Here is a 15399-nt window from a genome sequence, read left to right on the forward strand (position 1 = left end):
TATTGGCTGGCACTTTTTAGGTACTCAGTAAATGTAACATAAAAGAAGAATAAAAGTTTGTGGAGATTGGAATTTAAAAAACTGTATATATTACTCCAAAAACTCAACATCGGATCCATAGAGGGGGTGTACTGAGGTTAAGGGTCTGTACTCAGGGCTCTGTGCACTGGTCTGTCATGTTAGAGTGGATATTATGTATGTACAGAGCATGACATTCAAACCGTACAATGTGTGATTAGAGATGAGAGAAAAACAAACATTGTAAATTAAGTAACTTTACTTCCCATTTAAAACAAATACAAATGTTTTTAAGCACATAATGTCTTCTCACCATACTAAAAAAACAAAGAAAAACAACAACAAAAAAAAACCCTGAAACTAGGAGACAATTTTAGCTTTCTCTCAGAGAAAGATGCTACAGTGAAAGAAGAAACTTTAAGAGGTAAGTTATGATGATAGCAATCATCGTCATCACCAATACTGCCTATTACTGAGTATCAGATACTTTACAATCATTATCCCTAATATATACTGCATCTTTGCAAGGGAAGTATTATTATGTTACTTTTAAAGATAAGGAAATTAAAGGTCAGGGATTTAAGTATCTTGCCAGAAGCCTCATATGTAATAAATACATTTGACATGTGACAAGAACAACACAGTTAACAACAGTAAACAAAAACCTCCGTTAATAAGAGCTCTATTTCTCCAAGAGAAAATTGAGATATGGAATCATGTAATTCGTAAGTAGCTAGAGTTTGAGGTCTTCCTAACTCCAAAATACTTGGCAATAAAATCAAAAGTGTAAGCCAATCTGTAATACCAAATTGAAGGATGCTAATTTAGATACAGATGCTTGTAGTTGTGAACATTTACCCCCAAATTCCTGGAAAAGTGGGTCAGAGAAACTGATGGTATTTTTACAGAAGGAAAAATAGAGGTTGTGCAATGCAATGTGAAAGATATTAGGTTTTCAGATCCTGCTATGGTAATAGCTGAAATTAATTTCTCAAAAGCTGAGGAATTTGGCAGAGGTATTTGGATGTTGAGAATATCCCTATGAGAACAAGAAGAAATTTAAAAATGTGAGAGGTGATCAAGGATAGAGAATCCCTGCTCACCTTTCCAGGTGTCACAAAGTGGTGGCTCATATTTTTAAAATGATGTGAAGAAAATTCCCCAGGGAAGGAATCAAGCCAACAGCTTTAAAGAACAAAATAGCTGCAGAAATGTTTAAAGGAGTACACACAGACTGAGAAAACCAGGGTGAAGACTTGGAAACAGAAATCCATACAGAAATAACAGGTCTGTAAAGATAGTCAGGGTGATGAGAGAAGAAAGAGGAAGCCAGACAAGAATAAAGACACTTCCCACAGACATCTGAGGTTGTGCACGGCAATAAGACAGTAGTGGAGAGTAAAAAAGTCACAGACAGGTTAAGCTGGCACTCAAGAAGAACAGTGGTGGTGCTTGTGTTCTCTAAATTATGGGAGTGATCTTTATTTACAAAACTTCAGAAACAAGAAAGAAAAGGAAATCTCAGCTGATGCAAGGTGCCAACAAAGAATAAGTGGTTTATTGGAAACTCACAGTTCAAGAAGTGAGTTCAAGGAAGAAAGTACTCTAACGAAATACTGTAGTTAAATTAAGCAAATTTTAGAAATTACTTACTAGAATATTTTAGAATGGTCATCATGACGGGAATCTTAAGTTAGAATTTTTTTTAAGAATCATTGAAAGATATGCATTAAAAGTCAGAGACTATGAAACTAGGATACTGACTTTTAGATTTTTCAAAGCAATAGGCACCATGGTAGGAGAGGGAAAAGCTGTTGGATTGAGGACTCTGAAGAGATATCATGCTTTAAGGGGAAAGTGGGAAGAACATTAATTTTATTTCAATGAAGCAAATGTTTGATCAGGAAAACAACAACAACACAGTTTCTCTTTAAGACCATCTGTCTGAACATTGCTGAAATATGTGAAGACATTTCCCAGTAACACCATCAGAAGCCCATACGCAGTGGTGGGGGAATGTCTGAGAAGGGTGCATAATTCATGGTGCCAGAGAAATGAGACAAGACTGCTTTTCTAGCTTCTCTCTGCGCGTATGGTCTGAAGACTCTTCTACAAGGAGATTCTTAGGCACTTCCAAGGAAGTAAAATACACACATGAAAGTGGGATGTTACTATATAGTCTGAAATGAGTATTATTTCATGCAGATGACACTGCTCTTTGAGTTATAGGAGGAGCACGGGATGTAGACAAATATGAATAGTGTTCTCCAGAGAGCTGTAGGAGTACAATTAAACAGATCAAAGTAGCAAAACCACAAATGTGGTACTACATACAAAAATGGTACTATGAAATGTGACAATGTGGAGACTGGCTCAAGGAGAATTATTGGCCTGCACTTTATGAAGAGGAATAGGGTGTAAAATAAAATAAGACATAGAAGAGGAAAGTAAATGAAGAAATCAAGGGGAAATCCACTATGAGAAAATAGGGCAAGGTTGAGTAAACAGCTTCCAGTGACTGTTTTTTGTGCCATAGTTCTTCGTGGTCCCCCCATAGGTATGTGGCTCTTCTGGCAGGGGCTTTTTCAGGTTCCATTGGAAACAGGTATAACTTAACAGAGGGTCAAATACCTGTTGAAAGGAGGAATCTACAATTTATTATTGTGTCTCCATGTTTCAAAGTGAAGTATAACAACACTTTAGGGAACGAACTTCAAATTCTACCAGCTTGTGTGAAGGAATGAGGGAATGGGAGTGCTTTACTGAAGGTAAAATTTTTTGAAGGAAGAAAAGGGGAAATTATGAAAAGGTTACGGTGAAGTAGATGACAGTGTAGAGTATAAAGCCTGAGACTTAAAAAGGAAAACTAGGAAAGTACCACACTTAGAAATATCAAAGGAGATCTATATGTATAGAACAAAAATTGATAATCTTGAGGATGAAGATATTAAAAAAGGTTTTTAAACATCTAAGGGAAGTAATAGAACTGGGTCAAAGTATAGAGATCTTTTTGGAATGAGGCAAACTTCTGGCTAAAATACGTATAATGTTCCGCCCAAAAGAACCAGGAGAGGAGGAGACCAAGGAACACATACTAAATAACTGTGAAGTATTTGAGAATCAGCTGGCTCAGATTATAAAAATAATAGTCATAATAATGTCACACACACATATATACATACACATGCATGTATATATATATATATATATATGTTGGTGATTTACTTACACACTCTTTCACATGAGTTTTGTTGTTTATAATAATCTTTCAGTCTGAAAGAGCAGTTATCTTAATTCCCATCTTACAGGTGAAAATACTGAGTTTCAAAGAAATCTATCAACATTTCCATGAAAAAAAAAGCTATTAATCCTCATTGTCAACAGCTTTGCCTACTTGTGGACTAGCCTCCCTCTTCCCCTGGGGTAATCAACTCTGTGAGTCTATTAAGATCCCTATGTGTGTACTTTCTCAAACCACGAAGCTGTAGCCTATCCATCTAACTTTTCCCATATTGATCAATCTGTCGGTGTAGTCCTCAGGCCTAATTGTGATTGCCTCTCTAGGTTTCTGAAAAAACTAGATCCTGCCTGGCTGGGTTCCTGCTCCCTTATCAAGTCACCCATAGCTTCTTATATTTTGATGACTGGGTCTGGTGTATATCCCTTAATTCCTGTTTAGGATCTCTTTAACCCAGATGGAGTGCTTAGAACAAAAACACTGTCACATGAGTGACTATAGGTATGGCTAGTCACCCAGTAGACTGCACACTTTCATAGGACCCACATTTGTCATGCCCTTTTGGATACAGATGTGAATATCTGGCGATTATCTTTGGGAGAAAGACATACTAGCCCATTCCCTTAGCTTTAAACAGTCCAAGCATACTTTACACTTTATTTGGCGCCTTGCTATCAATGTTATTTTGACTACAAGTAAGAAATAGAGACATTAAAAGCTTCATATGTGGGTCTGTAAGGTATTTGTTCAAAGTGTGAAAAATATGCAGAATCCCTAATTCATAACTTTTGGTTTATAGTTGAAGGACAAAAAGTATAATAGTGATTCTTGCAATGAACAAAGTTTACAGAACTTATATTTTCTTTTTTCTTACATTTGATATTTTTGGAAATAAATTTCATACCTTTTGAATGAAATATTAAAAGTTTGGGTTTGGATTTGGTATTTTAAAAAAAATTTTCCCTAGTGATTAATTCTTATTGTATTTTATGGAATTATTGATCTGCATTTGAAAATAAATCAGAAAATACAACAAAATTGGTTCTTTACCACCATTAGGTTGAAAAGCACTGTTTTAGGAAACAGAATCATCAAGAGAAGGACTAGCCAGAAAAGTAAACTACATTATAAAAAGAAAAAAAATAATAATCAGAAAAGTATCATGGGAAAATAATGAAAACTAGAGAAAATGTAATATATGACAATGGATGTTATTTTTAACATATTTGTTGGTGGAAAAATAGAAGTATAATATACATACAACTTTTTATTGTACAGGAAGGTCCAACCTACAAACAGGCATCTCCTTTCCATGTCATACCTCCCCTGCACCATGGCAAACATCATGGGAGACATGGAGCAATTAGATCACCTCTGCATTCAGGAGTGAATAGAGGGGAAAGAGTATTATGCACAGATCAGGAGATTTAACCATGACTAACTCTGCATATTTATTTTACATTGAATTATTCCATCACTTTTTTATTAATTCATGCATTTGTTCAACAAAGAATTTATATCTTTAGTAATATTAGGTCCACTTATAAAAATTATCTGCAGTCACTACAGAAAACGGTATGGAGGCTTCTCAAAAAATTAAAAATAGAACTACCATATGATCCAGCAATCCCACTTATGGGTACATATCTAAAGGAAATGAAAACAAGATATCAAAGAGATATCTGCAATCCCATATTCATTGCAGCGTTATTCACAATAGCCAAGATATGGTAATAACCTAACTGTCCCTTAATGTATAAATGGATAAAGAAGATTTTACACACACACACACACACACACACAGACACACACAAACACACACAATAGGATATTATTCAGCTATGAGAATGAAGGAAATTCTGCCATTTGCAACAACATGTATGATCTTGAGGACATTATATTAAGTAAAATAAGCCAAAAAGAGAAAGGCAAATACTGTATAATTACACTTATATGTGGAATCTAAAAAAGAAGAGTCAAACCCATGGCAACAGAGAGTAGACTAGTGGCTGTCAGGGGCTAGAGGGTGAGGCAAATGGGGAGGGGTTGGTAAAAGGGTAAAACCTTCAGCTGTAATATGAATAAGGTCTGAAGATCTAATATAAAACATGGTGACTATAGTTAATAACACTGTACTATGTAATTGATATTTGCTAAGAACTTAAATGTTCTCATCAAAAAAAGAATAAAATCTGTATTACCTCAGAGAAAAATTGTGTTAACATTTTGGCATACCTCATTCCAGATTTCATTTTGTATATATATATGCACACACATACACATATGTATATATTCATGTATATATACACACACAAATATATCTTGTATATATAATTTAAGTACCTTTTAACATTTTATAGACTATGAACAATTTTCTAATCATTCAATAGTCCTCTATAATGCCATTTTAATGCCTGCATATTTTTCCAGTGGATATGTGTGTGTGTTCCTGTGTATAATTAATTTAATCATTCTCTTTGTTGGGTATTTACATCACTGTCAGCATTTCACTACTATGAAAATGTTGTGTTAAGTATACTTGAGGTAAACATGAATATATCTGTCAATATTTCTTCTGATGAATTCCTAGAATTTTAATTGTTACATTTAATGTTTTGCACAGTTTGGGGGTTTCTAATTTATACTGCTATTTATACTGCTAAATTGCACTACAGAAAAGTTTGAACAGTTTTCTTCTGACCAGCTCTTAGAAGTGAGTGCCCATTTTTTCACACGCTGGTGAATAATGGACATTATTAAATTGTTCTAAACAAAACCAAAATAAAATATAAAAATTAAAAGGAGAATGCCTGTTTATACTTTTCTACTGGCACAATCATCGTTATCTCTCAATATAGTATATCTCTATTCTGTATGTCTATCTCTATCTCTATATATTTAATACTATATATGTGTGTGTATATATATATATATTCTATTCTTCATCCATTCCTCATTGGTGAACCTTCTAAGCCCTTAGTTCTTAACTTTGAAGTCATATCTATAGCTATATCTGTATCTATATCTGTATATATCTAGACTGAGATCTAGATCTAAGCTATTATGTGCCAGGTACTGAGCTCTGGGCTTTCAGTGACTCCAGGTCACCAGACTTTTCTACAGTTGTCTGGCAGATTGAGTGGAAGGTATTTATGGGAAGAATGGCTGGGGATGAAGACAGTGCATGATCCTGGCTAACCTGGGAAGAAGGCTTTTGGAAAAATTTTAGGAGGTGGCAAATTTGGAAGCCACAGTGTTTGTGGCTGCTAGGGAGATTTCTGTAGGAAAAGGGGTTATTTGGATAATAAGCCAATGTAGTGAAGTGGCTATGATGGAAGCAATATTGAAAATATGTTTCTGAACACAACTCCCTGAACTTAGATGTAACTAAGGGAAGGAAAAAACAGTCCTGCATCTGCTTGCATATCACTGTTTATAACACAGAGCAGTGCTTGGAATTTCACCAAGAGAAAATTTATTATGGTTAGCATGTACCATATTTTCCAATACAAATAAACAGAAAGAGTTTGAGGTGATTAATCAATCATGTGTTAATGTAAATAAGTTTGTGCCTAATGCTTTTTTTTCCTGACAAACATAAGGTAAGTTACTCATCACAAAGCAAAATTGTGATTCAATCTGAGTTTGCAATTCTTTTGAATGTGGATTATATAGATACATCAGAGCTCTTCCTTATTCCCAAAATAGGGACCTAAAGAAATATAATGAATATAGGGAAGGAAAGCACCAACATTTGCAAGAGAATTGGAGACTGGGACTGTCATTGCCAGGGTTAACATGCAGTATTTCAAAATTGTGCCTAAGGTTGTTGCTAGGGAAGAAAATGAGGAGAAAACAGCATCCTCCCTGAAGTTCTGGACAGCTGCTTCTAACACTCAAAATACAGAGGCCTGTGTCTCTAACTACCATTTATAATAATCATTCTATGGAAAGATGTCTTCCAATATCACATCAACAGATAAATTTTTGTCTGTTCCTGCTATTTTCAAACGGCAGTTCTAGTTATTAATGATGTTACAGAGAAAACAATGTAAAGTCCCTTCCTATAAACAAGAAATTTTCACCCTGGCTTTGGGGTAGACTGCTAATTAGCATATAATGCATACTAAAATAGAATGGGAATTCACAGTGCAAGGAAAGACCAAAAAAAGAGGGCAAACCACTCATTTATACATCAGATCTCAGGATACCTCTTCACCAAAAACTTGAGCCTCCCAGTATTTACGTGTGGTTGGAAAAGGAGGCGCCATACTAATTCAGGGTATAACTATTTTTACTGGAAGAAGACAGAGAGGTAATTTCTTTTTTCAGCATTAACAAAATAATAAATCATTTAAATAAGATCATGTTCACACAAATGTGCAGAGATTACCTATTTGCAAACAAGCCTAAAATTATTTCAACACAAAAAGTAAGTCAATTTCAATTTTTTAACTGCTTTCTTTGCCATTAGCTCCAGTTGTTTTGAGAAATGATTCCTTGGTGAGTACTTTTCTAAAATGGGATAAAAATGAGTGAATGATGCTGGAAAGCAAGGACAAAGTAAGTAATTATTTGAGAAGGTGGCCTCTAGGGTGAGTTAAATAGTCATATACTATATAGGGTAAATAAAATTTTCAGTGTTGTTTTGGAAAAAAAAATTTCACTATGTGAGGTATGATTCTCTGTAATTCTTATCCTTATAAAATCTACATCTATAAATGGGGTGTGTGTGCCAGCTTCAATCTAGGTCAGAGTTCTTTGTTTTCAGAGCTCCAGGTCACCATCCTGTGTGTGTGTGTACGTGTGCGTGTGCGTGTGTGTGCATGTGGATGGGTGGGTGTGTGCGGGAGAGACAGAAGGAGGGGGGAGGGGGAGGGGGAGGGGAGAATATTTTGTTGTACTCAAACAATGCAGTGCATCTCTGACCTTCATTTGATTGTTATTTTATTTTCTTTCTTTCCAGTATCACCTTACTTATTTATTTTCTTTTTTCCCTATGATATCTATATGCCAGCATATCTATTAACACCTCTTCATTTTTAAAGATGACAAAATAACTAAATCTGCAAGTCCTCATAGCTCGCACAGCAGCTGGCTTGTAAGGCATCCAGCGAACCAACCTACACACCTGTGAGTGCTTAATAGTCTCTTTTTTTCTCTAGATTTTAAAATCATTTCATTATAAAATATTTGGTATTTGGGAATGCATTTTAAGTTTGCCACCAAAAATCACTGAATTTATATCCATTACCTTTCATATAATAAGCCAGAATGTTTTATTGTTACTATTAGACTGGAAATCCCAAAGAAATAAAAATTTGAGATTTCCTTCTGTAAAATTAATTCATTGGATTTCTGAGCCCCAGTTTTCATGATTTAATTTCTTCATAGATAAACAAATAGAGATTTATAATGATCCTCTACTTTCAGCTTTGTTATCTAGGGGGGAAACGGTGCCAGACAAGCATGTAAGCATGTTGGTCAATCTAGCTTGATTGCTTTCCTCCAGCAATGGACAATTTTAATTTCCTCTCACATTTATAGTCATCATATTTGAGAAAGGGCAAAATAGGTTAATGAAATCATTATAATTTCATTCAAATGATATATATTTTAAAAGCTCAATTAAAGAAACAGATACCAGGGCACCACATTTCATTTTGCCTTATGGAGACCATTGCTCTGTAGCACCTGTGAAAGACATTGATTAAAAACACATTTCCCAATGCTAAAATGAATGTAACATCATTATCATCACTAAACCTATCCATAAAGTAAATTTATTGTGAAAATAGATGAAACTTCATTTGTTCCTTCATCCATTCAATGCATGTTTTATCAAATTATGCTCTTTTTAAGGTAGCATAACAAAGTGGCTTCTAAGGAATACTCAGAAATTAGACTGAACTGGAATTTTAGCTTCATTACTTATTACATTTTAATAAACCTATTTACTCATCAGTCTCTTCATCTGTAAGATGGACATATTAATATTATTATCCTCACTGTGGTGAGGGAATGAGATAATAACTATAAAATCACAGTGACTGACATATAGTAAGATGTTAATAAATTTTGTTTATTATCTTTATTGTTATTGTTACTATTATTATGTCACAGCCTTTAGGGCTATGGAATATTAAGAGATGATAATACAGTTTCTTCCCTTCAATTTATTGGTGTCCAAGTGAGAGAGCAGAGGTAATGTTAGTATGTTAATATTGCACCAATATCTGATCTAAACATTTTATTTATAGTAACTCATATACTTTGTCAATGACTATATTAGGTAAGATTTTTGAGTATTCGCATTATCCAAATAAGGAAGTAGGGGCATCATATGATAAGGGATTGCTATAAGTTATACAGCTAATTAGAGTTGAGTTGGGAAATGAACCCAGGCAGTCTGGATCCAGAGTCATCATTTTGTTGTTGTTGTTTATTTGTTTTCTCTACAGCATTATAATTGTATTATATACTTCCTATAAACCCTTGAATCTTTGGATAGGAACAATATCTAGGAAAATCTAAGATACTTCAGAGACTCCAAAAGTACTCCCTTCTTGGCTATGAAATCTCAGGTAACAAACACAATTTCCTCTTATAGAAAAAGGAGGAATCGTTGTCCTCAACCACATTCAATGCTTTTCCTCCAGTTTTACCTCAGCCACCAGGAAACCTATCTCTATTCACAAAATCTCCCAAATTTCTAGTGTGTTAAGGAGTTTCTTCACATTGTACAATTATTCCAGCATTCCTTGCTTGGGACAAGCAAAATTTTCAAGGGCATTCAGCTATGACCTTTTCCCCAAACAGTACTGCTGCTTCTGGCATAAATGATCCATGTTCTCCACCTAAGTCATTTACTGCACATCTGCTCTGGGCCCAGAAACAGGCAAGATAATGAGAGAAATTCAATGCTACTGTACCTGCTTCCTGAATGCTTACAACTTTTTAAAACAAATATGTAACCATAATGTATGACCTTATTATGGAATCTTAGAAGAAGAAAAATGTCTGTCTCCAAAACACACACATATGTATATATATATACATACACACACACATTTATATGACATATATATATACATGACATTTGGTTATAAGTATAGTGAAGAACTATGTCTATTTTAGCATTATTTTCTGCCCTCCACTAAATGACAATAATCCAGTCATTTATTCATTTCCATGGGTGGGGTAGAATATAATTCCTATTTAATCCTTAGAGAGACTATGTATTTTCTGGGGAATCCCAGGTTTATGGGGGTATATTTTGACTCTAAATTTTTTTCTCAACTAACAACACTTCTGCCACCAAATTTGTGGGTTTTCCACACACACTAAGCAATTTTCCAATTTTTTGCAGACACCAACTGGGTATCTTACAATTTAATTGAATTCTGATACTAACTACCTGGAGTTAATGCAGACCCCTCAGGTTAAGAGCTCAGACTGCCCCACTTCAGATGCCAATTACAATTAGTGGGTCCAGGTTACTCACACTCCTGTCTGAATTGGCTACAAATCAGTAGTTCCCATGACTCCCTCCTCAGGTTTAATAATGTGTTTTAATGGCTAACAGAACTCAGGGAAACACATTTTACTTACTATTACCAGTTTATTATGAAGGATATGATAAAGGATATAAACAAACAGCCAGATGAAGAGTATGCAGGGTTAGGCTCAGAAGGGTCCCAAGAGCAGGAACTTCTATCCTCGTATAATTGGGGTGCACTACCCTTCAGGCATGTGGATGTGTTCTTTAAAAGGAAGCTCTCCAAGCTCCATAGTTTAGGGATTTTTATGGAGACTTCATCACATAGGCATGATAATAACTCAATCTCCAGTCTCTCTCCCCTTCCCAGGGGATGGGGCAATGGGGCTGAGAGTCCAAAGCTTCTAATCATGGCTTAGTCTTTCTGATGACTACTGAAACAATCCTAGGAGTCCATCAAGGGTTGCCTCATTAGAACAAAAGGTGTTCCTATTGCCCTGGAAATTCCAAGGGATTTAGGAGTTTTGTGTAAGATACTGCTATCACCCCATTACTTAAAAAATTATAAGGGTTTTAGGAGGACTGTGTCAGGAACTAGGGACAGAGACTAAATATATATTTCTTAGTATGTCATAGCCACTACACCTTGGTTAGATGTGATAACCATGAAGGTGTCCTGCTCAGATATCACTTAAGGAGAACTTGCTGCAATGACTGTATTTAGCTGATAGCCTCCAGCTACCACACCTTCAGATCAGCCACGTATTCATGACAGACTGCTCTTCATGGGTTCCTCTCAGCCAATGATGAAGCACAGGGAAACAGGAGAATCACCTTGGTTGATGCAGGACCATTCCAACAGGAAGGAGCTTGGAGCTCCTCCTAGGACTGGCAGAGACTTTATCTGAGCTGAACCTCAACCTGAGGCTCATACTATCCAATCTTCATCTTTCTCTCTCCTTTCACATTCATTGGGCTTGCATTGCTGTCTGAAGACTCTACTTGCCTATTCCTAATCCTTCCCCTATTTATCTCGCACAGTTGGTTGTGTTATAGTCATGTGTTTCTAGGAGGATCCTAAATGAAAGCAGCCTTGCATTTATCTTCTGTCCTGTAAGAAACATGAAATCTGGAAACCAAAGTGGAAGCTCTCTTAGTTGGGCAAAAAAATAGCTACAGGGATCACCTACAGCATTGACTTCTCATTTTCACTTAGTTTTTGACATAGCTATTGTATACTTATCTATGATATCATGAATGCATTTAATGAATAACTACATTTAAATACGTTACCCATTATTTTCAGTTTCTGTCTTTGTTAGTATTTTTTGAGCAGGAATGTTGGCATGGGACTTAGTCTGCCTTCTTCCTCAATAGTTTATAACCACACCCTAGCTCTCACAATTGAATGAAATTCAAAAAACACCACCTGCTGATTAAAAACGAACAAAAAATGCAACTATTTTAAAGTGGTTCAGGACTTTTACTGCACCTAATTTCTTGATAAAAACAAGACAAAATACTGTTTGAAAGAATCCTTTTCCAAGGATAAAATAATTTCCAGGGACTTCCCTGGTGGCGTAGTGGTTAAGAATCTGCCTGCCAATGCAGGGGACACAGGTTCGAGCCCTGGTCGGGAAGATTCCACATGCCACGGAGCAACTAAGCCCATGCACCACAACTACTGAGCCTGTGCTCTACAGCCCACGAGCCACAACTACTGAAGCCCACGTGCCACAACTACTGAAGCCCACCCGCCTAGAGTCCGTGCTCCACAACAAGAGAAGCCACCGCAATGAGAAGCCCGCGCACCGCAACAAAGAGTAGCCCCCACTCGCCGCAACTAGAGAAAGCCTGCGCGCAGCCACGAAGACCCAACGCAGCCAAAAATAAATAAAATAAATTTATAAAAAAAAAATAATAATAATTTCCAAGAAGAAAAATGAGGAAATTCACAAGTTATAAAATCCACAAGGAAACAAAGCACAGAAGAGTGACAGTCCAAGAATCAACAAATAGGATAAGACTCACCAAGACTCCAGACATGCACAATCCTAAAGTTAAACTTCAGGCAGAAGAAAAATAATCCCACATTATATGGTCTAATATGCCAGAAGAAATAAAGAGTTAAGAAATTAGTAAGTGTGCAAATCAAACACTATGTCTAGGAAAAAAATGATAAAGAATTATGGTGTTAAAAGAAAGATTGAACTAATTAGATGATAATAGCAAATAAATTGGGAGAGAGTGATTGGAATTTAAGCATTCTTAAATCCTGCTAATGGTCAGGAGTAGGGTACAGATAACATTAATAGAGATTGCGTTGTGTGTGTATTAAAATTTTTAGGGTAACCACTAAAAAAGTAAATTGGTGATATAACTTATACAATAACAGAGAAAAAATATCAAATGTAAAATAACCAAATTAATTTATAAAAGGCTTTGGAGGGTAAAAAGCAAACAGAAAAAAAAAAATAGCAACCATGTGTCAAAAGTTAGATTCTGAAGTAAAACACACCCATTAAATCTACTAGGCAGGAGGCTTCTGGAACTTTGGCTTGTTCCTCAGAGGCAAGATTACACCAAAAAAACCTAAACCATTATTAAATTATTTGGTCAATTTGGTATTCAAATGAGAAAAGCAAATGAAATTGGACCCTGCCCCCACCATTACTCTATAAACTAAAATCAACTACAGGTGGAATAAAGACAAATGTAAAAGATTAAATTATAAAACTTTTAGAAGTTATTTCAGGAGAATATATTTATGAACTGAAGATAGCAAAAAAAAAAATTGACACAAAAGCACAAAACAAAAACAAACAAAACGTTGAATATGTAACATGACTATATAAATGAACTGTTGTTTATCAAAAGTCCCTAAGAAGTGAAAATAAGAATCTCATATTAAGAAAAATTATTTCAACACATAAAAATGATAAATGAAGAGAATTCAGAATGTGGACTAGAAAAATAAACAAAAAATAAGAGAAAGACAAAAATTATAAAACAACCAAGACTCAAATTGCACTTGACAGAAGGGGAAATCTGAACCATAATTAAAACAATTAAAAATATGCTCAAATGTATTAGCAATATGAAAATACAAACTAAAATCATAATGCAGTACCATTTTACATGTTACCACATTGCTATAAAAGTTCATAGCCTTTAAATATCAAATATTGGTGATGATGTGAAATGACAAAACTTTCATATGTTGCTGGCAGGAGGGAATGTAAATTAGTACAAACACTTTGGCAAACGATTTGGCATTATCAAAATAAACTGACGACATATATGTCCAGTGACTAGAAATTCTAACCCTCAATATTTATCTGGAAGATCCTTTGGTATACCTACTCCAAGAGGCATATATATATATTTTCATAGGAGATGAAATGTCCACCAGCAGTAGGATCAATAAATAAATTGTGTTATATCTATACAGTGTAACACTGTATAGTAATACAAATGAGTGAACTTCAGCTGCCTGCAATAATATAGAGGGGAAAATCTAAAGTTCAAGGACCTCAAACTGAGCTAAAAAAGAAGGTCTTTGATAAATATATACAATTTAATTATATTTTAATAAATTTTAGAAGCATGTGAAATAAACAATGAAATGTTTAAAAACTCAAAATGAGTGATAACGTTTTTCTAAAGCATATGAAAAATAAATCCTAAGGTCATGATAGAGGTACCTCCTGAAAGAAACGAGTTGGGATAGGGAAAAAGGGGTACAAAGAAGGTGTTAAATGCAATGAGACGACTTTGTCCCTTAAACAGGGTAATTTGTATATAAGAGTTTATTATGGTTCTTTGTGCTTTATACTTTTTTTAATACATATACTTTAAATAGTAAAAATTATTTTTAAATTGACTGTTTTCAAGTGAAAATATAATTTTTAAAATGGCCTAAGTGAAAATCTATATAAATCAATATTCAATAAATTATATGTAAAGTATTATATAATGCAACTAAAATATTTATACATTTAACTTATACAAAATATCAATTTAATTACACTGGGTAATAAAATGTTACATAGCTATGAGAATTTATATATATACTTGAAAACTAATTTATGCAAGTTCTGAAAATGCATTTTCATTACATCATAAAAAGAAAGTGCCAGTCTCTTTAGATTTTAGTGTAAGAAATAAAAATTTTGGCTCATGCTTAGCTGGAATACGATTAAAATAGATTTCAAAGACATTCTGCTCCTTTCCATGTAAACTTTCCTAATACAGATATTCTTGGTAATTTATATACAATTTAATGTACTGCCCATGCTTAGAATTTTCAAATAAGCAGTAACAGAGTAATAACTTAAAATATCACTGTTATAAAAACTGATTCCTTTCCTGACTAAACACCAAAGTTGAATGAAATCCCACTTCATTTTCCCCCATACTGTACATCTCCTTCAGTGAATTAACCTCACTTGGAAATTGCTATTTTTACCTCTCTTTTTAGAAATTAGGTTATAAGCTCCATGAGAATAGGAATCCTGTCTGTCCTATTCACCTATCCCAGGGTTAATCATAGAGTCTGATAAGTGGTACATGCTTGATAAATAAATATTGTTAAATCAACAAATGGATATTATCACAGGTTAGTGAACAGAGGAGGGATAAAGAC

This window comes from Balaenoptera physalus, assembly GCF_965194825.1.
Source record: "Balaenoptera physalus genome assembly, chromosome: 4".
NCBI lineage: Eukaryota > Metazoa > Chordata > Mammalia > Artiodactyla > Balaenopteridae > Balaenoptera > Balaenoptera physalus.